The sequence below is a fragment of the Thermobia domestica genome, chromosome 17 (genome assembly GCF_964235325.1).
Source record: "Thermobia domestica chromosome 17, izTheDome1.hap1.1, whole genome shotgun sequence".
NCBI lineage: Eukaryota > Metazoa > Arthropoda > Insecta > Zygentoma > Lepismatidae > Thermobia > Thermobia domestica.
The window spans coordinates 19978667-20003943 of record NC_137470.1 but is presented as its reverse complement, the minus strand read 5'-3'; the positions used below and the strand labels follow the sequence as shown (position 1 = coordinate 20003943).

The 25277-nt window shown below is 35.3% G+C and overlaps 1 long non-coding RNA gene across 2 annotated transcripts in view; it reads left to right on the top strand.

Annotated features, from left to right (window-relative positions):
- Window positions 1–5184: 5184 nt before the first annotated feature.
- LOC145673832 (uncharacterized) overlaps window positions 5185–25277 on the top strand; it is a 164481-nt gene continuing 144388 nt past the window's right edge. For both annotated transcript variants that reach the window (XR_014128827.1, XR_014128826.1), the window contains exon 1: window positions 5185–5724. This is a non-coding gene — a long non-coding RNA (uncharacterized LOC145673832). The remainder of the gene's footprint in view (window positions 5725–25277) is intronic.

Below are 25277 nucleotides of genomic sequence, written 5' to 3'. Positions count from 1 at the left end.
TAAATTATATACTAAAATATACATATATATTTTAAAAAAATGTGAAACCCTTACGCAGGTGGCCAGTCCCTAACCTTGGCGAGGTCTGAAATGATGCTACCGTAAAGATATTTTACAGAATATTTCAAGATACTCAAACATTCTCGGGTATTTAATTATTGTAAAAATTAAAAACCCGACGTACCTCGGGTTTTTAAGTAAAGGGGTTAACATGCCAGAGACGTCCATGCCACCAATGCTTTAATAATCATCTACTTCTATTAACCATTCGTCTCTTTAGCCTAAACCAGTGATTTATTTGTGGATTTTGTAGAAGGGGGGAATTTTAATAAAGGATTGCTACTAAAACGTGGAGTTGAATTATTGTACGTTATAACAGATCATATAGCCTATGGAAGGGGTATTTTCTCTGGGAAGACTGAAGTAAGAGACAAGAAAGTCAAAAATTAGAAGGGGGGAAATTTCCAGGCTTCCCTGGCTACAAATAAATCCCTGGCCTAAACGACTGGAACGTGGAAATATAACTAAGAAAATGCATTTCATTAATTTATTATTGTACGTGTGCCCAGGGACGTAGCCAAGGGGGGAACGGGGACGTGTCCCTAACCCGAAATTTTGAGCAAGGACAAAAGTGGAAAGTTGTTAAAAGAAAAATTGAGGGAAGAGAAAAGAAAGGAAGTAAAGTACAAAATAATAATTGTAATCTATTCTCGAAAGTCATGAGAATATCCCGTGGAAACGCGCCCTTAAGGGCCAGATTAGAAGAGAATTTGAAGTGGTCGAGAATTTCAAATATCTGGGAAGTATTTTGACAAGAGACACTTACTGCACCAAAGAGACCAGGTCAAGACTTGCCATAGCTAAAGAACCATTCAACAAGAAAAAATCGCTCTTAACTAGCAGGCTTAATATTGGACTTAAGAAGAAGTTGGTCAAGTGCTATATCTGGAGCATTGGACTGTATGGTTCAGAGACTTGGACATTACGGAAGTTAGAGAAGAAATATTTAGAGATCTTCGAAATGTGGTGTTGGAGGAAGATGGACAAGATAAAATGGACAGAAAGAGCAACAAGCAAAGATGTTTTAAAACGGATGGGAGAGAAGAGGACACTTCTAGCCAGCATCCTTCGTAGGAAGGCCAATTTGATTGGACACATCTTGCGAAGAAATTATCTCCTTCATACCACCATAGAAGGAAAGATGGAAGAAAAGCGAGGAATATTAAGGAGAACAGAACTGATCGACCATTTGAGAAACAGAAGAAAATATTGGGAGTTAAAAGAGGAAGCATGAAAAACATGGAAGAAACATTTCCAGGTCTAAATCTAAAATTAAAAAAGAAGAAAAAACTCTTTAGTCCCTGAACCTGCCGAAGGGCAGAATACTTAATAATAATGATCTATTCTCAGATTTACTATTACGGTATTACGATAGTACAGTGGAATTCAACAGCTATAGGTGAGTATTTCTATCCTAGATTAAACAGTTGTGCAGTAAATAGGTACTCAATCGGAAGTAGGGAATCTTTACATCAGATTTCTGGGAGCAGACCATTCCCCCTTGGAGATACACCCATAGAGATCGGTATGTGATGCAATGAAGAAGTCCACTACATGGTAATACCCTGTATGTGTACTTGTTGCTTATATGGGGGAGGACGGGGGGGGAGACTTCGGCCATTTTTGAGTCTCAGTTTTTTCTTAACGTAAATTACATTTATTTTAAGGATGATTCCACATAAGACTTCTTCTACAAATAGAATGGGAATTGCGAGCTCCTTCGTGGCTGAGCGGTTAGCGTACGCGCCTTTGGCGTGGGAGATCCGGGTTCGGTTCCCGGCGGGAGCTCGTGTGGTTTGGATTCCGCGTTAATCTGTAGGTCCACGTCTCATATAGCCTCGCTGCTGAACGGGACGTTAAACTCAAAATCTACTCAACTCAGAATGGGAATTGTACAATGGTTACCGTACCTCGTTGGACTCTGTGTTCAACAACCTTTTCAAGGATGTATCAATCATAACTCTATTATAATTATGGGAGTCCCAGGGCCGCCAACGCGAAGGATTGCAACAGCCCTTCGAAAAGAATATACAGGGCGTTTTCATAGCAATTTCGTTCTGAATTTTTATTTCGCTTTGTATTGCAGGAATGACTGCGACTTTTTTATATTACTATCACAAGTGTGTTGCCTACACATTAACATAATTTTGTCAGCGTAGGGTGAATGCAATGGTTGCCAGGGCCATCCAAAGTCTATTTTTTTCAAATTTTTAGAACTTTTTGTTTCTTCTTCTTCTAGGAATAGGGCGGGAAATGTCACAAATCTTACCTCATTGGATGTTCTATAAGCCTTCCAACAATGTATCAATCATGACTCTGTGGTAATTAGGAGCTCCAACGTCAAGGTCTTCGATTTAGTTCAAATCTCTGGTGGGCGTTTAAAGATTAGCTTAAATGGGGGGCACAGTGGCTCAGTACTAGAACACTTGCCTCTGGTGGACAGGTCCTTAGTTCGATCCCCGGCCTAGTAAGTTTATATGGTGGACAACATCGTGTACGTGCGCTTTCTCGGGTATTCCCATTTCCTTCCACATTCCCATTCCACCAATGTCTCTATCAACATTCATTTGCCTTAATGAATCGTCTCCCTTAGACTAATGGACATAATTGTGAGATGTTAAACCGAAACAAAGATTTTCCTTTAGCTTAAAGGGTTTAAAAGTGAAACATAAAACTAGAAATATCATTTCATTCATATATTATGCACTTGTCGCTATTTATTTTTTACTTGACATTATTTCATGAGCAGTGGCGTACACCAGGGGACTCGGGATTTCAATCCCACCTTGTACAAGATGTTACAGGAAAATAAACTTTACTATATTAAAATTTTTATACAAAAATTACTTCTTAAAGAGATTAAGTGCTTGAACTTTCTTTGATGAAAATTCTGAGTATGCCATTGCTTATGTTTAGCACTCTGACCCATTCAAGCGTTTTCAGCATTTGAAAATCCAACTTTCAGGATCTTAATTAGCATTCGTAAAAAAAAAAAAAAAAAAAAAAAAAAAAATCGTCCACTGTATGAGGATCTAGTTTTGTTATAAACAATTGTGGAATAATCAATTATTGTGACTATGAATTCAGTTCAGCGTTTCTTTCAGCAGCGAGGCTCTATGAGAAGTGGACCTACTGATTAACGTGGTATCCGAACCACATAAACTCCCGCTGGCAATCGAACCCGAGTCTCCCACGCCAAAGGCGCGTACGGTAACCGCTTACCCACGAAGGAGTTCTGAATAACATATTACAGTAAAACCTGATTTCAACGGACCCTTTATTAAACGGAAAACTGTCTTAAACGGAAATATTTTCGGTCCCATGAATTTTGGAGTGCAAAACGTGTAAAAGTCCCTTCATTAAGCGGAAACTGTGTTATGCGGACAACGGAAAGCAAAATAATCCTTTAACGGAAAATTCTGAGTTCCGGACTACAGCGTTTAGAAAATGTTTAGACATTCTGTGAAAGGGTAAATATATGTACATTACATGTCTGCGATAAATTCTTCGTTCTTTTGTTAAATCTTTCCGCGCATTGTTGACCTTCCCCAACCACTACCCATATTCACTCCCACAATTTGTCCTTAATCCCCTCACCTTAATCAAGAATCATACGGAAAGAAGAAGACGAGGTGTAGGAAGAAGAGGAATACGGTACCGAGTTCGAAAAAGAGTGTAGGATAAAGATGTATTCAGACACTCTCAGAAGTTTAAAGGAACTGCAACAATTTGTCTTACGGAAAAATAACCCTAATTTACATAGTGTAGTTTTTCAGGCTAAAATGTGTGCGGAAAGTCGAGTAGCTAAGCAGCAATGTATACAGAAGATTCTGCTTGACTACTGGAAAAAAATTAAAGAAAGCATGTGCATAGCATATTTTGTATTAATTTTAAACTTTTGTGTAATAATTCATAGAAGAAAGAAGTACTGTAATTGAAAAAGGTACGTACAACGTACGTACAAAATTTTCTTAGTATGTTCATTATAAGCATGTATTTAAAAAAAAAGTCTACCTCCATTAAGCGGAAACCTGACTTTAACGGAAATTTTTGCGAGTCCCGCTCGATTCCGCTAAAAACAGGTTTCACTGTATAATCTACACCATTGCAGTGAAACAAAATTGTTTGGATTCCGGTTGGAGCTCATGTAGATCTGATTTCACGTTAAACGGTAGCTCCACGTTTCATATAGGCTCGTTGCTACCAACCAATCGTAAATTGTTTTAAAAACACCGCTAAAGAACAGTAGTTAAACCAGCGTATAATATTAAAATAAAAGCAGAGTGGGGAATCCCCAATAGTTATACTTCAGCATATTAAAAACATTTAAACAGAAATTTACTGAGATAATATAATATCTCAATGTAATCAATCAATATTACATTCTCAATTTCATAAGTAATAAATATATAAAGTACAATCCGCTATTATTCGATATATTTATTTTAGTTGTTACACTTATAGCAGACGACCTCCACACCCAGCTGACTCCACCACAGCGTTGCCAACCTCGAAGAGCAAAATTATCGATTTTCGTCCTTAAAATTATCGTATATTACAAAAGATTATCGTATATTCGTTAAAGGCGTGATAATTGTAGAAATAAGTATAATACTACTAATAATAGCAATAATATATAATAAACTTACCTAGTAATCTTCAGTGTCAAACTCCAAATCGGTGTCACTATCCTTATCATACTTAATTACGCAAAGTAATTACGGGATACGTAATTTCACTTGCCACAGAACGATTCTAACTTCTTTGTTTTTCACATCCAAACAAAGGTGCTAACATTCACGTAAGGGAATAATAGAGCCATCTATCATGAACAAACAATATTGCCACCTCCACGTAAATGTGATAGATGCAGGGTTACCAATTCTCAAATCGTTATTGATTTATTTTGGCGAGAATGACTGTTAAAAATGTGTTTTGTAATTCTTTATTGCACACCTACAATTTATTTGCACATTCAAAAACTGCTAAAATATGTACGTTCTAAAATTATCGTATATTCACCTATTATCGCAAGGGCATTATCGTATATCGTATTAAGGCTTAAATTATCGTATATCACGATAAATTATCGTATGGTTGGCAACCCTGCTCCACCACTAAATAACTAATTGAACTACCATCTAGTGGTAAATCCAAGCAGTGAACACCAAAGAGAAAGAAAGCGTGCTCTGTTTATAATTGTGTTAAAAATTGTTTCAGTCAGAGAAGCGAATTCTTTGGTGTCATCTATTACAAGAACTACATATTCATTTATAAATTAAACCATTTGTGCATTCTGTTAATTAGAGTTTAACAGTGTTCATGCAAGTACAACAGCGTACAGAATTATTTATGTTTCACAAACATTTGCACTTGCATCCACCCTTTGCACTTTTTCTTGGACAATTTTTGTTTTCACATTAATTCTAAGAAAATGGAATTAAGTCTGTTTTTTATTGCATTTGGCAGTGACTGCACAAGTTCGTGCTTGTTGGTGAAAAATTATAATCATAAGAGAAAGAGATGGAAACTATAAATTGTGTCAGCAAAAAATATTACCGGTACTTTCACATCGAAAATTTGAAATGTCGAAAAAAAATAAATAAAAACTTTCACATAGCGTGTTTTCAGAAGTTTACATGTTAAGGAAACGAAAATAAATAAGTAAGTATTTTTTTTCTTTCTATTAAACTGTTGAATTTTCGGTATACGGTGTGGATGTTGAAAGAGTGTAATTTGGCTAGCTTTAAAAAAAGTGCGAAGGATGAATTATTATTGAGCTTAAATAATTATGATCGTTTTTCGGGAGCTAATAGATAAATAGTTTTTAAACAAAATTTTAAAAAAAAAACATACTTTTCGTTAAGAATAAAACATATGAAATCTTTGGTTTACGTCCCACAGTTATGCCTGCTAGGCTAGAGGAGACGGTGATGATGAAAAGTGAATGAAATGGTGGAATGAAGAAAGTGGGAGGAAACGGGAGAACTCCGAGTAAACCCTCGCACACGGTCTTTGTCCCCCACAAACTTCACTTGGCGCGAACTGGGATTGAATCAAGGACCTCATGCACCAGAGGTGAAAGCTCTACCACTGAGCCACCGCGGCCCAAGAATAAAATAAATAGGAAGAAATAATTCTGTTTTTAAGGAAATTACTTCTTTACTTTAAAAAAAATTCTGCATGACGAAGATGAAAAGCTTGAAGTATGTTTTCGTACAATCAATTTAGGGCAAATTTTTACTTTGAGCCAAACAGTGACTTCAACCGATTCATGTGATCCGATTACAATTACTAACACAGTGAAAGTAATGTACGATGTTAAGAATTATACTATAAGTACAAGGGCCACAATGTTACTATACGATGTTAAGAATTATACTATAAGTACAAGGGCCACAATGTTACTAAACATCAATTCAGGTGAAGCGGTGACTATGAATTTTCAGATCTAAATGGGGGGCTACCGCCCCCCAAACCCCCCGCTCAAGTACCACAAAAACATCCAAAATAATAATAAATAATCACATCACTACTATAAAGCTAAGATAAGAAGGGAAAAATTAAAAAAAAAAAAAAACACTCGTCTCTAATCATAAATCAGTGCATGACAAAGAAAAAAAAATTACATCTCAACAAGACAATAGGACAAGCAGCAGCAAACCAAATACTTTGCCTAATACTCAAATGCAAAACAAATCAAGAATAAAAAATAATATGAATTAAAAAAAGAAAACACTCACCATTTCGCCATAGGAGAACACTCATGAATAATGAACTCATAACTGCTGATTCCACACACGAAAAAATAAGATACCAAGAACACATGCACAATACTCAACATTACTGACAAATGTTCCTTTCCGCACACACGTCGTTTTATTAAACCGAGCACACTTACTATTATTACAAACAAGAAACCAATAAACGTCCACTTTTACAATACGCCGAAAATATCTTCAGTTTAAACCACACCTATGATAGGTTTTCTCTAACTCAATTCAACCAATTCAATTACGTGCTTCCCGCATGCCACAAACAGCAGCACACACATACATGCACACAGAACATGTGACATCACATTAACCAACTACCCTATGACTACACAGACACCTAGTGGGAAAAATATGAACTAAGACGTCACACCAACGGCACGAACAGTTCTAACAAGTGACTCACGCACGAACAGTTCTAACAAGTGACTCACGCACAAACAGTTCCAGGAAGTAACTGAACCTATAAGAACCGATTAAAGTCACAGTTGGAGTCAAAGTAAAGACTTACCCAATTGAGATTACAAATACGTAATATGAGAGCGCTCCCCATGGTTTTCTTCTGAGCTATGCATAAATAGACTTTTAAATGTTACATTATTAAAAAAATATTTTTTACATTTCAGTACGTATATTTTTCTTTTTAGGAAATAACTATTTTTTATGGTTACTGCGCTCTTGGAAAATCTGGAAATTCAGGGAATTTCAAATCGACTGGAAAAATCAGGGAATACTTAACATTTTCTGGAAAAATATAAGGTTAAATGTTTGTTTTCGTATATTGTATTAGATCCATCTTAGCAGGGTTGGCAAAAACCATGGTTTTTATTGAAAAAACAAAAAAAACAGGTTTTTTTGGTTTAAACCAGTTTTTTTTTTGGTTTAGATTATTTACTCTATGTATTTATATTAGATATAGAGAGAAATTAGTTTGTTTCGCCTTGGTGTTATTATGCAACAACAAGGTTATGCTGGAAGGGGCCACATAAGCTTAAAGCGGAATCCAAGCCGCTTCTCGGCTTACATCCAAGAGAAATTGACCATTTCGGCACGAAACCGGAACTAATTGGTCACAAATTCAATTGCCGACTCACTCACAAAGGACTCCTGACAAAAATACGTTGTATTGAGTTTTACATAGGCCTAGTTGTTAATATAATTGTCAAGAGTCATTTCAGAAGGACAGAAAGATAAACAGTTACACAAGTAAAAACATTATACAGAATTATATATAAATCGGGAAACTCCCGCCTTAGCCATTGGGAAAATCGTGTCATTACTTAAAATGTAATTGTATGTAAAATTTTAAGGTCAACGTATCATAATCACTACGCTAAAACTGAGGTATTAAATTACAAATTTGGTATGTAGATATCATTCAATAAAATTAAAACAAAGTCAAATCCAAGCTGATGTTGGAAGCTGTGTAGGCAGTTGATAAATTTTGCCAATTTCTATCAATATATTTAAGCAACCTTGGCTTCTTTAAAAAACAACAGACATTCAGGCAAGTAGAAATATATATAATTTCGTTTCGTACGTTTAGGCTTAACATCCTTATGAAATAACAAGGTTATCACAGAGAAGACTTTCGCTTAAAGGGACACCTCGAGTCGCTACTTGTTCGACCGAGAATTGAACACGGGACCCCTTGATTAAAAGGTGAAAAGTAGATAAACGTAATGCGAATGGTTTGATATGTGGAGACGTCAACATGAAGTTCACACGATTTAAAGCATTTTTTCGTTCTTTTTTTGTTTGGTTTAAACTAGTTGGTTTTTTTGAAAAAACAGCTGGTTTAAACCAGCCAACCCTGCATCTTAGACCCCGTTTTTATTTGGCCTAGAGCTTTGCACCTCACAAACCTATAACTGTACCGAATTGCAGTTCAAATATCAAGTTTCATGTCTCTTAGCTTCCGGGATTCCCAGGTTGGAACATTATATGATAATAAACGTTATCCCCACACCAGACCCGTATTTATATATTGTGCGCCTCTGTGCTCTAAATAATTTGCCGTCCCGGCACAAAATTCACTCCCCCCTCCCCCGAAAACAACTTATATTAAAGTTGAAGTCACACTTTTTGGGGTTGCTGAGATAAATAGTGAATAGTGACAGTTTTAATCTAATTCAACTTCGAGGTCCTATTCCACTCTCCAGGGAGGGGGCGAGATTTTAAAAGTAATCAAAAACGACAGGTATTACTTTGAATTCATAGTTTTTGAGATCGCTGAGTTTAACGGTATCAATTTTCATGATGTTCAAGTTTATCCTCACCCTTGGGTTGGGGGTGGGAGAGGATGATTTTTTAAAAATAATCAGATGAGCTAATTAGAAACTACTGTAAGTAGAGCGAATTAAACACAACATATTTTCTCGCAGTGGTGTTGGACTCAGCGAGTTGCTAGTTTTAAATATGACTTTATTGTTAATCTTTTAAAAAGCTAAATTTAGCCGCCCTCCAAATTCTGCCGCCCTGTGCTCGAGCATAGAATAGCACTTACCTAAATACGGGCCTACCCCACACGGCTGGCCTAGGGCTTCGTACCTAATAAACCTGCAAGCATGCCGAATTTTAGTTCAAATACCAAGTTTCCTTTCTCGTCGAATCTCCAAAAAATCATTCCGTAGTTGTACCTTCTCGTATGTTACAAAGACAAGTTTTTACTTTGACACGGATAGTGACCGTAACCGATTTATCTGATCCGGTTTCCGGAGCAGTTTAGGAAGTTGCACCACCCGATCCTTACGTAATCTCACGTGGTGTTATCATGTAGGTAAGGGTGGAATAAAACGGGCCCTCCGGAGCTTGTAACTCCCTTCATTCACTCAGCTATGTTTCGTAATGTGAGTAAATCACTTTTTTAAATCAATAAATATGTGTGAAAAGTGACTATATACCATGTGACAGCACTAAAGGTACAAACAGTTCCAACAAGTGACTGAGGCACAAACAGTTCCACCCTATAAGAACCGATTAAGTCAGTGTCCGAGTCAAAGTAAAATCTTACCGTTACAAATCCTATGAACTTGCCAAGTTTCAATTTTCAGCGTAGGCGGTTTGGCCTGGACGTCAATAATTGTAACCTGGCAAGTAATCCCTACCTTCCTTTGACGAATCCCTCGCAGACAACTTGCGGAGGTTTGAAACATACATTTCTCAATCAAGCAGGTATGATTTCGAGTGTCATGTTCTAAACCGCAGTTTCTACGTTGCGCTGTTTTCGAATTACAGCCCTCTGAAGTTAATTTTTCCACGCTTTCGGCACCTTATATCGCCGAAACTTTCCCTCACTGATCAAAGTTCCACAGGACTTTTTTGCTGGTTTCGGTGTCGGGAATCAGCTACCGAAGTTTGTTTAAATAGTTTCTTACCACCCTGTATATATATTTAATAATGGCTGGTTGTTCCATTACTGGAAATACTAAAGCAATCATATATATATATGGCTGATTCCAGTGAATAACCGGGTAAGTCAGGAAAAGTAAATTTTACAGGAGAGCAGTTTAAAGGTAAATTTTACAGCATTTACCTGATTAATTTTGACATAACCAAATGCTGCAACTTCCTCAAATTTTATGAATTCGCCTTAGCCGCTTCTACACAATGTAGAATTCACCAAAAGAAGCTTATACCTGTAAAATCTCAATTTTCAAAAATAGTCGACTTATCCGGTTATTCACTGGAACCAGCCATATATATATAATAGTGATTGTTTTAGTATTTCATTTGATGAAAATTTAAAAAAAAAGTAAGCCAAACTGAACAAATGAGCTTTATAGTTAGGTTGCGAAGTAACAAGGAAGATCAGGTTGTTAGTAAGTGTTTTGGATCATCATTCTTAGGACATTCTAGAGTAACGGATTCAGAGGAAAGAAAGCTTCAGTCTTTTCACTTGAGACGTCTTTTGCAGGTCTTCATGGATGGACGAAATGGTAATGTTAAGTTTTTTTTTTGGGGAACTTAAGTATATAGATGGTGGCCCAGTTGTCTTGGAGTTTGGAACGTGTGGTCTACACAGCGTGACTAAAACGGATATAAAAGTGGAATTATCGTAGACTTTCTAAGAGTTTTATATAATGTATTTAAAAACGTACCAACAAGAAGAACAGATTGTGTCCTTTACTGGTTCAACAAAATTTTCAAAGAAATTTTATATCATACGTTGGGTTGAAAAGACTGAAGTTGATGATCGAAATCTTAGAAATTCTTAAGAACTTAATAAGTATGTTGAAATACCTAAGAGAGAGAAGGAAGAACGAAAATCTTCAAGCTACGAAAGTATATATATATATATGATTTGTCCAAAATTAGCATTTTTAAAACTGCTTGCTTCTGAAGTTGAACCATTTTTAAGGGCATTTCAGGCCGTACATCTCATGATTCCTTTCTTTTTTTAAGAATTATGGAATAATGGCATCTGCAATGAATAGATTTGCTAAACACGATGTACTGTTTAAAACTACAAATGTTGCTAAGATTAATATAACAGATTCGGAGAACTTGGTTAGTGCAAAAAGTGTTAACTTGCAATATGGTTGGTGTTTGTGATACTATTAAGCAATAAGAAAATGTTTCCTCGAAAGATATACTTCTTTTCAAACAAAACTGTCGGAAATGTCTGCAGTGTTTTGCACAAAATTACTTGAAAAGACTGTTCTGAAATTTCAGTTCACCACAAGTCTGTCGTTTTGTGATTCCAGTGTACAGGGCTTGACAAATCCAGTCGCCTGCATACCAGTGGTAAGTACTTTTTTACATTCGGCGAGTATAAACACCAGGGTTGGCTGGTTTAAACCAGCTGGTTTTTTTAAAAAAAAAAACAACTGGTTTAACCCCCCCCCCCCAAAAAAAAAAAACGAAAAATGTTTAAATCGTGTGAACTTTATGGTGACGTTTCCACATATCAAACCATCCACATTACGTTCATCTACTTTTTACCTTTTAATCAAGGAGTCTTGTGTTCAATTCTCGGTCGAACCACAACCCATCTTTTAAGTGTAAACCAAGTAGCGATTTGAAGTGTCCTTTTAAGGGAAAGTCTTCTCTATGATAACCTTGGTATTTCATAAGGATGTTAAGCCTAAACAGACGAAAAGAAACCAAATTATATATTTCTACTTGAATGAATGCCTGCTGTTTTATAAAGAAGCCAAGCTTGCTTAAATATATCGATAGAAATTGGCAAAATTTATCAACTGCCTACGTAGCTTCCAACATCAACTTGGATTTGACTTTGTTTTAATTTTATTGAATGATATCTACATACCAAATTTGTAATTTAATACCTTAGTTTTAGCGTAGTGATTATGATCGTTGACCTTAAAATTTTACACACAAATACATTTAAGTAACAGGATTTTCCCATTGGCTAAGGTGGGAGTTTCCCGATTTATATATAATTCTGTGTAATGTTTTTACTTGTGTAACTGTTTATTTTTTTGTCCTTCTGAAATGACTCTTGACAATTATATTAACAAGTAGGTCTTTGTAAAGACCAGTACAACGTATTTTTATCAGGAGTCCTTTGTGAGTGAATCGGCAATCGCATTTGTGACCAATTAGTGGTTTCGTATCCAAATGGACAATTTCTCTTGGATGTAATGCGGGAGCTCATGTGGTTCGGATTCCACGTTAATAAGTAGGTCCACATCTCATATAGCCTCGGTGCTGAACGGGACGTTAAACTCAAAATCAACTCAACTCTCTTGGATGTAAGTCAAGAAGCGGTTTGGATTCCGCTTTAAGCTTATGTGACCCCTTCCAGCATAACCTTGTTGTTGCATAATAGCAGCAAGGCGAAACAAACTAATTTCTGTCCATATCTAATATAAATACATAGAGTAAATTATTTAAACCAAAAAAACCTGGTTTAAACCAAACAAAAACGGGTTTAAACCAAAAAACCTGGTTTTTTGGTTTTTTCAATAAAAACCATGGTTTTTTGGTTTTTTCAATAAAAACCATGGTTTTTGCCAACCCTGATAAACACTGACTGCAAAATGGTCTGGCTAGTAGATTGTTTGGCTGGCTAGTACTTACTAGCAAGATTGTTCAAGCCCTGCCAATGTAATATGCAGAAACCCAGAAATTGCTATGAAACGACTTTGTTCTTGCCTTGAGACGTTTGTTGATAAGTGGATTTCTAGAATGTTTGCTGATACAGTAGAAAGAAAATTTAAAATTCTGTGTTCAGAGCCAGTGTTTCTTGGAGAAACGAATAACTACCGTACTCAAGGGCAACCCAACTTAACACATTCTGGAAAAGTGTTATTGCATCTTCTGAATCAGAAGTCATGTCATTCCTTAAAATTATGTTCGTACTTTCGCATGGTAATGCTGCCGTAGAGAGAGGTTCTTCAGTAAATAAAAAATGCTTAATTGGAAATTTATCTCAAGAATCACAGTGTCTGGTATGGGAAAGAATAAAGAATGCTGGTAATGTTGAGAAGGTAGAAATTACAAAGGATATGATCCATTATGTGAGGAATATCTGAGCGAGATACCACGAAAGCCGTGAGCAGAGAGAAACAGGAGGGACACGAACATGAGAAAACTTATGATGGCGGAGAAACGAAGAAGTGAACTAATGAAGAATTTGGAAGAAAAGAAGAGGAAAGTGGTTGCTGAAACGAAGAAAGAAGCACTGTTATTTGAAGACCATATTCGCACATTACAAAAATCTTAAACATTAATATTCAGTTCTTTTCTTTTCTTTTTTCCTCTCTTTTTTTGTGTGTTTTATTGGTGTTAAACAGTTTCATGTGTGCTGGAGAGAAGTGCTTGTAGAGATATGAAGAGGTGCAGTTCCTTAGGAACACGTATAGTGCAGTACAAAATTAATGTTTTAAGTGTGACAGCAGTAAAAGGGTTCACGCGAGCAGACGGTTCTATCAAATATAAAATTTATAGGTAAAATCCGATGTAAAACATTTATCGTGAAGGAATGAGAGTGTGAATATATGTTATTATTGTCAGTGCCCAGCATATTGAAATGAATTTTAAGTGATAGTGAAAGTACTGTATGTCTCTTCCACTATTCTCGTTTGTGTTTACCCCACGTTCCCAACGGAAGCATCTCCTCGCTACTGCTCGGGCGCTCCTGCCCTGACTCGATTAGATAGCTATCGTGCTTTTCAGTGGCCACCTGGCACAAGTTGGTTCGTGTTTTATGCACTGTAATTTTCATGCCATATTCCCACACTATATTGATACTGAGTCCTCTTGAAGTCAATCTCCAAGTAGTAGTGGAGCTCATCATTTAGTGCATGCCCTGCTAAAAGAAATACAAATCTCTAACCTGACCTGTACATGTAAGAAATGTGTCAAAATTTGGTAGAACCGTCTTCTCGAGTAATGCCTAGTAAAATCATAAAACTAAAACTTCTCAAAAAAGTATTCTGTGTTAAATAATTATATGGCCGCCAAGAAAACCGTTAGAAGAAGAGGAAAAAGTAAGTTGCTTGTTTTATTACATGAACATTTTCACATCAAAGTGTGTTCACTGAAAATCTCATTTTAGATGTTGGGTGTAAAATTATGTCCTTTCTGTATAATTAGAATACTGGAGAATTATAAGTAACATTTTTCTGACATAGTAACGGTGGAAGTTTTACGCATTGGACCTGGAAAACCTGTGAAAGTCAGGGAATTTCGTATCTCGAGATGTACAGCAACCATGGTTTTACTTGTAAAATATTTTTACGTTCTACCAGATCTCGAAATTTATCGTACTTTCACAACCTGAAAGTAGTTTACAAAGATCTCCTGCATGTCATAATGTTTTAATTTTTGGTTGAATGAGAAATAGGAAATGTAATGAGCAGAGAACAGTATTAATATTAGAACTAACAGTGGCGCATTGTATTGTCCTTCAACTTACGTCACTTTGCAAAATTTCATCATTGTATGATGTCGGAGAATATTAAATTGAAGTTACAAAATCTCAGAATAACGTTGAACTAGGATACGTATGAATCGTTGTGAGTTAGACAAGCTGAAATCTTGTCTGATGCAAGCATCGATAGGGAAAATTATTTGACATACTCTTCAATACCATCAGATAAGTGTTGCCTATACAACATAAGTTTTATGGTTTAAATAACTTCACCTGATTATTACATATTCCAGAACGACACGAAAACTAAAACTTATAAAGCCACATTTGTTATTCAGCGTTGGAGGCACGGTGACTCAATGGTGAAGGTCTTACCTCTGGTACGTGGGGTCCCTGATTCGATTCCCCTCCAAATAAGTTTGTGGTGGATAATATTGTGCCCGTGGGTTTTCTCAGGGTACCCCCGTTTCCTCCCCGTTTCTCATTCTACCAATTCTTCCATTATTCACTTGCCTTAATCATCGTCTCCAATATAATATTGGGACGTTAAACACAAAGATTTCAATTTTTTTCTTATTCAGCGTTGCAAACAAAAGATGCTAGAGTATCACAAACATCGAAATTTCGGAGGCCTCTACAACAGTAATAACGCAATTGAGACGGTTTAGGCAATGCATATACAAAGTACTTTCTTGTCAGATACTATAGTCATGATACGATGTACCGGTATTTAAAATCAGTAGGAAAAAGTGATATAAAATTGAAGATTTGCTTGTCTATTAAAAAGGGAGTATTCCGGAAAGAAACCTTAGGTATCACATCCAAAACTTACATAGTTCCCAATAGCCAAAAATAAATAAATAAATAAAATAAAATAAAATAAAATAAAATGTAAAAAAAATCATGTCGTTTACAGCAATTTGATATCTGAAATTGTTCCGGAAGTAAAAAAAAATAATAATAATAATAATAATAATAATAATAATAATAATAATAATAATAATAATAATAATAAAAGAAAGAAAGGAAGCGACACTGCTTAAAATTACGAAATGCAAATACTTGTAATTACAACTACCAAAATCTATGGCTCTAATACTATTGGAGAAAAAAAAAAAAGCAATTATCACTTTAGATAAATTTTATGGGACAATATTTCCCACCAATAAAATATTGTAAACGGTGTAAAAATGTATACCCATTTTCTCATGCCGTTGGAACGGTTTGTGATGTCAAACTGCTGCCGTGAATATGACCTACACGCCTGTGGGAAACCATAGACGTGATTGCATGTGAGGCTTAGCTAATTAATTTTTCGGAATAAAACCCTTTAGAAAAAGTCAAATTTTCAATCCCGTGTTCCTACGTGCTTCAAGTACTTCAGCAGGCTTCCTGGTCAGGGAAAACTCAGGGAAAATGGTCCAGGTTAGGGAAGCTCAGGGAAAAAGATTGGATATCAGGGAAATTTTATAGAATATATTTTTTCTAACATTTAATTGGACACCAATTTCAGCTTAGCCAACCATTATAATACCTATTTGTTTTTTATTAGTGTTTTTCTCGTTTGTGAGTAGGTATTAATGATGACAGTATGGGATGTTGCTCAGATGTTTATGGGAGGTAAGTGCAATTTTCTTATGAGCAATTCTCTATAGAATAAATGTTCAGATATGTAAATATTCACCGTTATTTTTTCCTTATTTTATTTGTGTCAACATCATCTGACACCCATCATGGAAGTCCTGCCAAAGATCAGGGAAATAGATTTCTCCACATCAATAGGAACCCTGTTCATATGGCGATCATGATATTTGAGACTAACAGAGTCTCGGTTGTAAGGTACTTTGTATGCGCATTGTCCCGTTCGTTTCACTTATGTTATGACGGGACTTCGGATTGATTTGTACTAAAAGAAAAAAGAAAAAAAAACAGCAAAATACGCGCTAAAAATCACGGAAACATGCACGGAAAATAAGGAAATATGCACTAAAAATGGTAAATTTGCAGCAATGAAAAGCTAAAATTAAATGGGAAATTTTATTACATCTTAGCAAAAAAATACTTGAAGTACATATACTTGTTGCATTCATGTTACAATATAAAACTATGTATTTTTCGTTATTTTTTCGAAAAAATTTGCCTTTGTCAGTCAAAACATTTCTGTAGGTCGAAAATGTTCTTTCCATGTCACAAGTCGTTAAGGGATAGTATTTCAAAGAAGCAGCCGATAAATCTGGAAATTCGTGTTCCCAGGAGCACGTTATTTACATGAGACAAGAATTTTAGACCAGGATTTTTTTTTTTGCGACTATTGACTTTGCTTTTCGAACAAACATGTATAACTGGTCCTGATGGGGTCTGTTTCGCTATTGACTCAAACAGCTCAAATACACTAGGAAGTTCTAACCCCCGCTTTTCTAACCTCATTATGATCTTTGGAATTGAGTTGAAATGAGCATTGATAAATGCAAGTTCGCCCGTAATGTTTTCAGCTCCTCAAGCGTTCAGCTTTTTGAATACATTTGGGTTCTTCGGAATTCAGACAGCTCAGTACCTGAAATTAAAATACACACATATCAAAACTTTTTTTTTTTTTTTTTTTTTTTTAATTTACATTTTGTGTAGTAAATTGCGATGCAAATTTCAATTTGTAAATTTTGTATCGCTTTTTGTGTACTATAATGAGTAATTATAGATTCATAAGAGAAGTCCAATAAATGCAAAAGTACTTCACAAGTCCACACATTATGAATTGAATTGTGAATTAGTTTCGTATTTATTGGATATTTTTCATGACTATTATTATTATTATTATTATTATTATTATATAGTTATCATAATATATATGTTAATATATATTATATATTAGGATTTGTCAGCGCTGTCCCTTCAAGTTTCAAATTGTCTGATTCGGAGGCCCCTTCAACTGTTTCAAAGTCTTAAGAGGCTCAGAGAAAGTACCGTATTTCATATCATTTAGAGAGGTGTATAAACATTTGTGAAGGGTCATAGCGTATAACATGTCAATATCATCCCTTTGCAACGCATGAGAGAATTTAGAAAAGTGATTCAGTATATTTTTTTAAAAAATAGTACTCACATGATAAACTTTGCCAATTTAAGGTGATCTGGTACCCCTAGCAACCTTGAAAGTTAGCCCATTTAAAAAGCATAGCAAAGTTTTTCATTATTTTCTTCTTTATTATTAAAGTTACAAACGTCAAAATTTGAATAAACCTAGAGGAGACACATATCTATGCCTTGTGTGCTTTAGATTTTGAAAAAAACACATTAAGGAAACTTCTATCTTTAACTTTGAAAACATGGCAACAGTAAGACCTGAATTCCCTGCGACGGTATAGTTTTTCCTTTCCGCCTGAGTCGAGCGGCAAGTTTAGGTCTCTGCCACGCTCAAGTTGTTCCAATCAGGTGACTCATAAACAGCGGTAAAACCAAAACCTTCTTTTCTCATCTGTCTCCCTTTTTTTCCCCCTTTCTTTTCATTCTGCAAATTCCTGGAAGGGTAGTTGTCATTTGTCAGCTTAACATTTCCGCAAAATAACATAGTATAGATGTCAGTTTATGACCTTTCGGAAAGATTATAGAAAAAATATTGTTGGAATCAATCTAGGACAAAATTATCCTTTGAAAGCGAGGTCAAAACCCTCTCTTCAGAAATATTTGAAAGATATTTACATGAATAATTTCTGAGGGAAATATGATCAAGTGAAATGGCATGTGGGCATTACAAATCACTTTCGTTCTTTGTTGCCTGTCCACATGGCCACTTCCATACTATCTAGACCTAGAACTTTTTTTCATTTTTCATGCGCATATATCCGGTGACAAAACAATATTTTACAAATTACCGTATACCCATGTGTAATGTCTATATCTCCCTTTTCCTGGAAGTGGAGAAGGAAAAAAAAATATAGATCCATGTAATGTTCACACTAGCATTTCCTAATTTTATATTTTTTTCTAATAAATGGATTTCGCAAGGCGCCTGAACGCTGTGAGATTGTATCATGTGCATAAGTACACCCTCGATCAAATTCGTGTGAAATATCTTGTGCAAACTTTCATTGTGAGTTCGAACAGAAGAGAACCAAGTTTGATAAAGCTGGGTAACGGCTCACGCAACATTTTATGTTCTTGTAACTAAATGATGTTGACTTATTTTAAAATTGAGCATGATTTAGTAGTAAATTTATTTTGCATTATACAAATTTGTTTAAATTATGTAATACCTGTGAAAGCCTTGTTGACCAGGCTCGGAACCAGCCACTGAAGTTTGGGAGCATAAATATGCTAGGGAGGCAATCGTAACAATTCTAGGTCTCCGTATCAATGTCATACGGATGCATTGTGGTTTGAGGGGCTAAAAAATTTATATAAAAATTGGATAACTGGACGGGTCAGTGTGCGAGTTGAATATTTTTCCCAGGGTGGATGAATTTCACTCATATACGCACCCAGCCATCACACATGTAAGATAGGGGAAAAGTTATCCCTGTCTGGGATGAAAATTTTCTCTTGCAGGGGGATAAAGATTTCTCAGAGGAGAAATCCCTGGCATCCTCTCGTCAATTAGCACACTAGGACGGACCTCTCCCAAGTGGGCGGCGGTAATTTCGTCACCGGAAAGTTCGTCACGGTAATTTCGTCACCAAAATATTGCCATATAGGTAATTTCGTCACCGAAAATTTTGTCACGATAATTTCATCACGGGTTTCTTTTAGAGCATAATAAAAGTACAAAGAATGATCTCGAAAAAGTTTTTGAAGTTGTTTTCTTTAATCTTCAACTGGAGCAAAACTATGCAGCATAATCAAAATAGATTATTATTATTAAATAAAGAGTTACATATTTTAGATATCGTATTTGAGACAAGAGATAAAAGTTTCCAGTAATTCTATCACAGAAATATTATCATATAGGAAATTTTGTAACGGTTATTTTTTCACCTTTCTTGAACTAAATAGAGGCAAACAAATGACCAAAACAGTTTACGTTATCTTAATCAAACTTGGAAAACAATTCAGTTCGTGTTGAACTCTACAAAATTGAAGTTTCGGGTACTCGACGCAGGTACAAGCACCAGTAGAAGAAAATAATGCCAGCTTCAGCAAATGTTGAAAGCACAGGCAACATGGGAACTAATGGGTTTATATATCACTATTTACAAATATTAAGAGTTTCGCCAATATCAAAATTTTAGAACAGAAAATAGCAAACAAATATAGGAAGATATGTCAATCCATTCATTTTCCCGCAAACTGGACGAAAATTTGCATCGTACTTGTACCATTCTCTGAGCCCAAACTCTTGGACCTTCTTCCACGTTAACTGTCATGTGAAACGAATGATCGTTTTTAGGAGCTATTGAAAGAAGAATACTATATTTCAACTCTGAGTAAACATTGGCAAATTGTTATTGCATATATGTGGAGAAAACAAATTTATTTAAAGGAAGAAAAACGTATAAATATGTCTGGAAGTTTCTAGCCTTATGGACCTATTGAGAAGTGAAACATGGATGGTGGACTGAAACTTTTCAATGGCTCCTAAAAAAAAAAAAAAAAAAAAAAAAAAAAGCCCTATATGTTACGGTATTTGAGCAGTACGGTACGCCCTAATGCAGAGTAAGACACAAAATTCATATGAAGAACTGTTTCGTGCGGTGATATATCAATGTAGTGAATTTAGTGAATATGCGGACCCTGTAACTGTGGTTATGGATTTCGAGATAGCGGAAATGCAGGCTGTAAAAGCAACTTTTGGAAACAACTCGTGTCCACCATCCATGTTTCACTTCTCAATAGTAGAAATATAATATTCTTCTTTCAATAGTCCCTTGAATAAACATTGGCAAATTGTTATTGGATATATATGTAAAGAAAACACATTTATATAAAGGAAGAAAAACGTATATATTTCTGGAAGTTTCCTTTAAATATAGCCTTATGGAGCTATTGAGAAGTGAAACATAGATGATGGAAGGGAACTTTTCAATGGCTCCTGAAAAGAAAAAGAAAAAAAAAGTATATATTATTTGCGGTGAGACATCCTTTACTAGGTGTACGGCCTAATACAGAGCAAGACATAAAATTCATATGAAGAACTGTTTCGTGAGGTGGTACATCAGTGAAGTGAATTTAGTGAATATCCGGACCCTGTGGTTATTGGATTTCGAGATAGCGGAAATGCAGGCTGTAAAAGCAACTTTTGGAAATTCAACTTGTGTACAGCGTTGCTTTTTTTCACCTGACTCAGTCAACATGAAGGAAGGTCGAAAAGCTTGGGCTCACAGAACGGTAGAAGAGCAATGAAAATTTTCGTCTATTTTGCGAGAAAATTAACTGATTGGCATTTCTTCCCATAGCACATGTGCATCGATTAATACAAGAGTCTTTGGAGGAAGAGCGGGAACTTCTGGACTGTTCTGATAGTACTTACGTGTCTGGCACATATCGCCGTGTTAAAGCTCGATCTGGAAATATTCGTTTACACAATGTGCCCCTCTATATCCTCCAGACACCTGGAATGTTCACTAAGCCACCCTGAACAACAATCCTAGGACAAATAATATTTGTGAATCGTGGAACCAGAAGTTTCATCAACTGGTAGGAATATCCCACCCAACTATTTGGAGGTTTATTCGTGGAATTCAACAAGATGAAGCAACGGTTTCAACTATGCTTCATCAAGATGCTGTGGGCCAACAACAACAACAACAAAAAAAAAAAAAAAAAGTTTCAGACTTTGGAGAAACGGCTCCAGTCTTTGTATTTAGCGTACAACGCTGGAACTAAAAGTTTGACAGACTTTTTGCTTGGTGTTTCATTTAATGTGATGCACAGTAGAAAATGAACATGTAAAACGCTTATGGTATTATAACGACTTACATTTTCTTTACTATTTTCTGTTTGGAAATTTTGATATTGGCAAACATAAAATGTGTAAATAGTAATATACAAACTCATTAGGGGCCATTTTGCCTGTGCTTTTAACATTTACTGAAGCTGGCATTATGATCTTCTACTGGTGTTTGTTCTTGCGTCGAGTATCCGAAACTTCGATTTTGCAGAGTACAATACCAACTGAATTGCTTTCCAAGTTTGATCAGGTAAGCTTTTTGGTCACTTAGTTTGTCTCTACTTAGTTTAAGAAATATGAAAAGATAACCGTGACAAACTTTCCATGCTAATTAATATTTCTGTGATAGAATTATTGAAAATTTTCTCTCTTATCTCAGACATAATATTTAAAATAATATGTAACTATTGTAACTATTTATTTAATAATCTATGCAATTTCAAAAACTTTTTCGAGTTTATTCATTGTGTCATGTTCTATAAGACACTGAGCATTTTCGGTTACAAAATTACCGGTGGCGAATTTACTACGTCAAAATTTTCGGTGACGAAATTACCTACATGCTAATATTTAGGTGACGAAAATTCCGGTGGCGAAATTTCCGGTGACGAAATTACCTAAGTTCACCCCATGTTATAAGGAAATCGACGCAAAAGGCTGTAAGATAACATTTTTCATACCTTTTCTTTTCACATGACATATTTTCGACTCCAGATGACACAGGGACGGATCCAGGATGGATTCCTGAGGGATGGGGTAGCGGTGAGTTGTAACACTGCTACTTAAGGTTACTTTAGTTTTATTATGTACAGACTTGAACTTTTGCAGCACTGGTGCTTGTGCCATTGGAGGTGGCGAGCGACCCTGAGTGACGACTGCAAGTCTCTATACCATCCCGACAGGATAAAATAAGATACGCAAGAATGTTTTTCACTTATGTTTGAAGGCATACGCGTAGCCAGAAATATTCGTTGGTCGGGTTTAAATATATAGCCCCTAATAATAATAATAATAATAATAATAATAATAATAATAATAATAATAATAATATCCGCGTAGTGTTGTGTTTCGTAGAACAGATGTAGACTTCTTCCTCTGACAATGTCAGTCTCCATATAAACATGTCCCTCCCCCCACATCTTTAGATTCCAAATCATTCTCGGTGGTCCGTCTCTCTGTTTATTGTTAATTTCACTGGAATGCATTTCTTTATAGTCTTCAATCTTTGCATAAAATTAACAGTCCTCACCTAAAAGATGTGTGGTGAAGTGTGCGAGGCAATACCCCTGGAAATGTACTCCCATGCGCAAAAAAAATTGCGCGTATACTGTAACTCACGATTTTTCTCAATTATTTCATTTTCCTTATGTTTATGGGTAAAATTCAGTTATTAGTATGTGGAGATAATAGAAAGCAATCCATCTAAGGAGATATTTCCAAAAAATATAATAAAATAATAAAAATATAAGCAAAAAACAAAATTATGTTCGGTTTTGTGTATACTGGCAATAATGTTTTCGAGGGAATTTTTGGAGTAGCACAGCACGATTTTAGAGGGAATTACAGAATTGGTAACAGAACAGTTGAATCAAGGAACAGGAAATTGGAGTAAAATATTGCATTTATTGGCTTAAATCTAGGGTGTAAATTGTCTGCCAAATATAAATTAGCTTCTGTAACCAAGATGTTTAACGGAAATATATAAACAAAGAGAAAAACTGTTGTCTTAAGTTTGGAAGTGACATGCTCTATAGCCATGAGCATTTATTTCTTAAGAAAAAGAGAGGCAATAAAAGAAAGTCTGTGTGGTGAAGTGGGTAGAGTGACGGATTAGTAATTCTTATACTGTTTTGACCCCAGATCGAATCCCATCCGATCCTGTTCAATTTTTTTTTCTTTACAAAACATTGTAGAAAATGTATAATTTTTATATTAATAAGAACCGAAACAATACAATAAAGAAATAACCTTTTGTTTCCTCTGATGACGTATTTATTTAGAATTAGCTTACTATTTATTACTAATAGCGATTGTTTTTAGTTTATGGTATGGTATGCTTAATCATTCCCTCTCCGGTTTTTTTTTTTTTTTTGACACAGCAGAAGTAACTTCAAACTTCAACTCACTGCGAGTGCGTCTGTAAAAAACAAAACAAGCGCGACCTGCAGCTTTACACACAGCGTGGCGAACACAATCACAGCCATAGCTCGTTGTCTGTTCTAGTGTTTCTGTGTGTGTGTGTTCCTTTTTAGAGTATTGACTCTCTCTCTCTCTCCTTTTGTTTCATATCAACAAGTGCAACAAGTGCAAGTCTGTGTAAAAAAAAAATCAAGAATGCTTTCTTTAAACAAAACTAAATTTTACAGCTCTCTTTGTGAATAACACGAATGCTTCCGACGAATTATACAGTAGCGTGAAAAACTGATAATAAAATGATCTAACATGCATAAGCTTCTTTTTCTAGCGTGACAACACATTAAACATAACAAATTATATTTTTGGGATTACAAATTATCACATTACGTGTCGGTGTAGGCCTATTCGTTTTCACATTCGAGCGACGAAAGAAGAAAGTGTGGTTATAGTTATAAAAACCGAATAACAGATTTCAATGAATTCAAGTTACATGGCTCCTACATATCGAAAAAATGTTTTTTCGACGTCTGTCCATCTATTCGTCTCTCGGTTCGTCACGCTTTTACACGCACTCAAATAGAGGCCACACTGTTCAACGTATCTGGACCGAATTCTAGACATAACGTTTTAATAACATACTATCTATCGAATTTTATGTCCTTCGACATCTAAAAGTAAGGGTAATTTACTGAAGGATTAAAATTTAAAACAATTCAATTTTCTCAAGTAAAAAAAGCTGTGATGATTTTATTTACTTTTTATAAATATATATTTTATTAACGAATCTCCACCGCATATGAATAATTTTTCTGAAAAAATATATATGGTGTAATTTACTGTATGGTATGCGTTCTTTTTGCAGAATTTCCTCAACCACATTTCATAAATAAACGTATCATTAATAACCTAACAAACAACTCGTTCGAAGGAGTAGCTTAATCTTAGGGTGAGCTTTACCCCGATAGTTTTCCCATTAACGCCTCAGGCAATTTTGTTCATATTTCGTAAAGAAATATTTCATTAATAAACTAACATACAGCATAAATCGTTTATTCCGATAACATACAGAAGAAGTGGTTTTCTCAAGGGTTGAATTTTTTTGGACAATTTTCTCAGTAATAACTGAGACAAATTTGTTCTAATTTCAGTAAAATATTTTCTGTAATAATCTTACAATATGGTATAACTCGCTTGTTCCGAAAAGAAAAATCCAAAAGAGATACTTTGACAGTGAATTTTTTCCCGACGATTTGCTTAAAAATTACTCGATATACTGTCAAAATTACAGATAGAAGAGTTTACCTTTGGGGGTAAGCTTTTCCCGATGACCTTCCTAAAAAACACTCAGGAGATGTTTGTTGTTCATATTTTATAAATACATGTGACACAAATAACCTAGCTATATGGTATAATTCCCTCATCCGGAAAAACTAGAAATGGTATATTACTTTTGACAGTAAGTTTTACCCTGCAATTTTCTCAAGAACGACTCAGGCGATTGTGTTCGTATTTCATAAATAAATGTTTTACGAAAACACTAACAATATAGCATAGCTCGTTTGTCCTGAAAAGATCCACAAGGGATAAT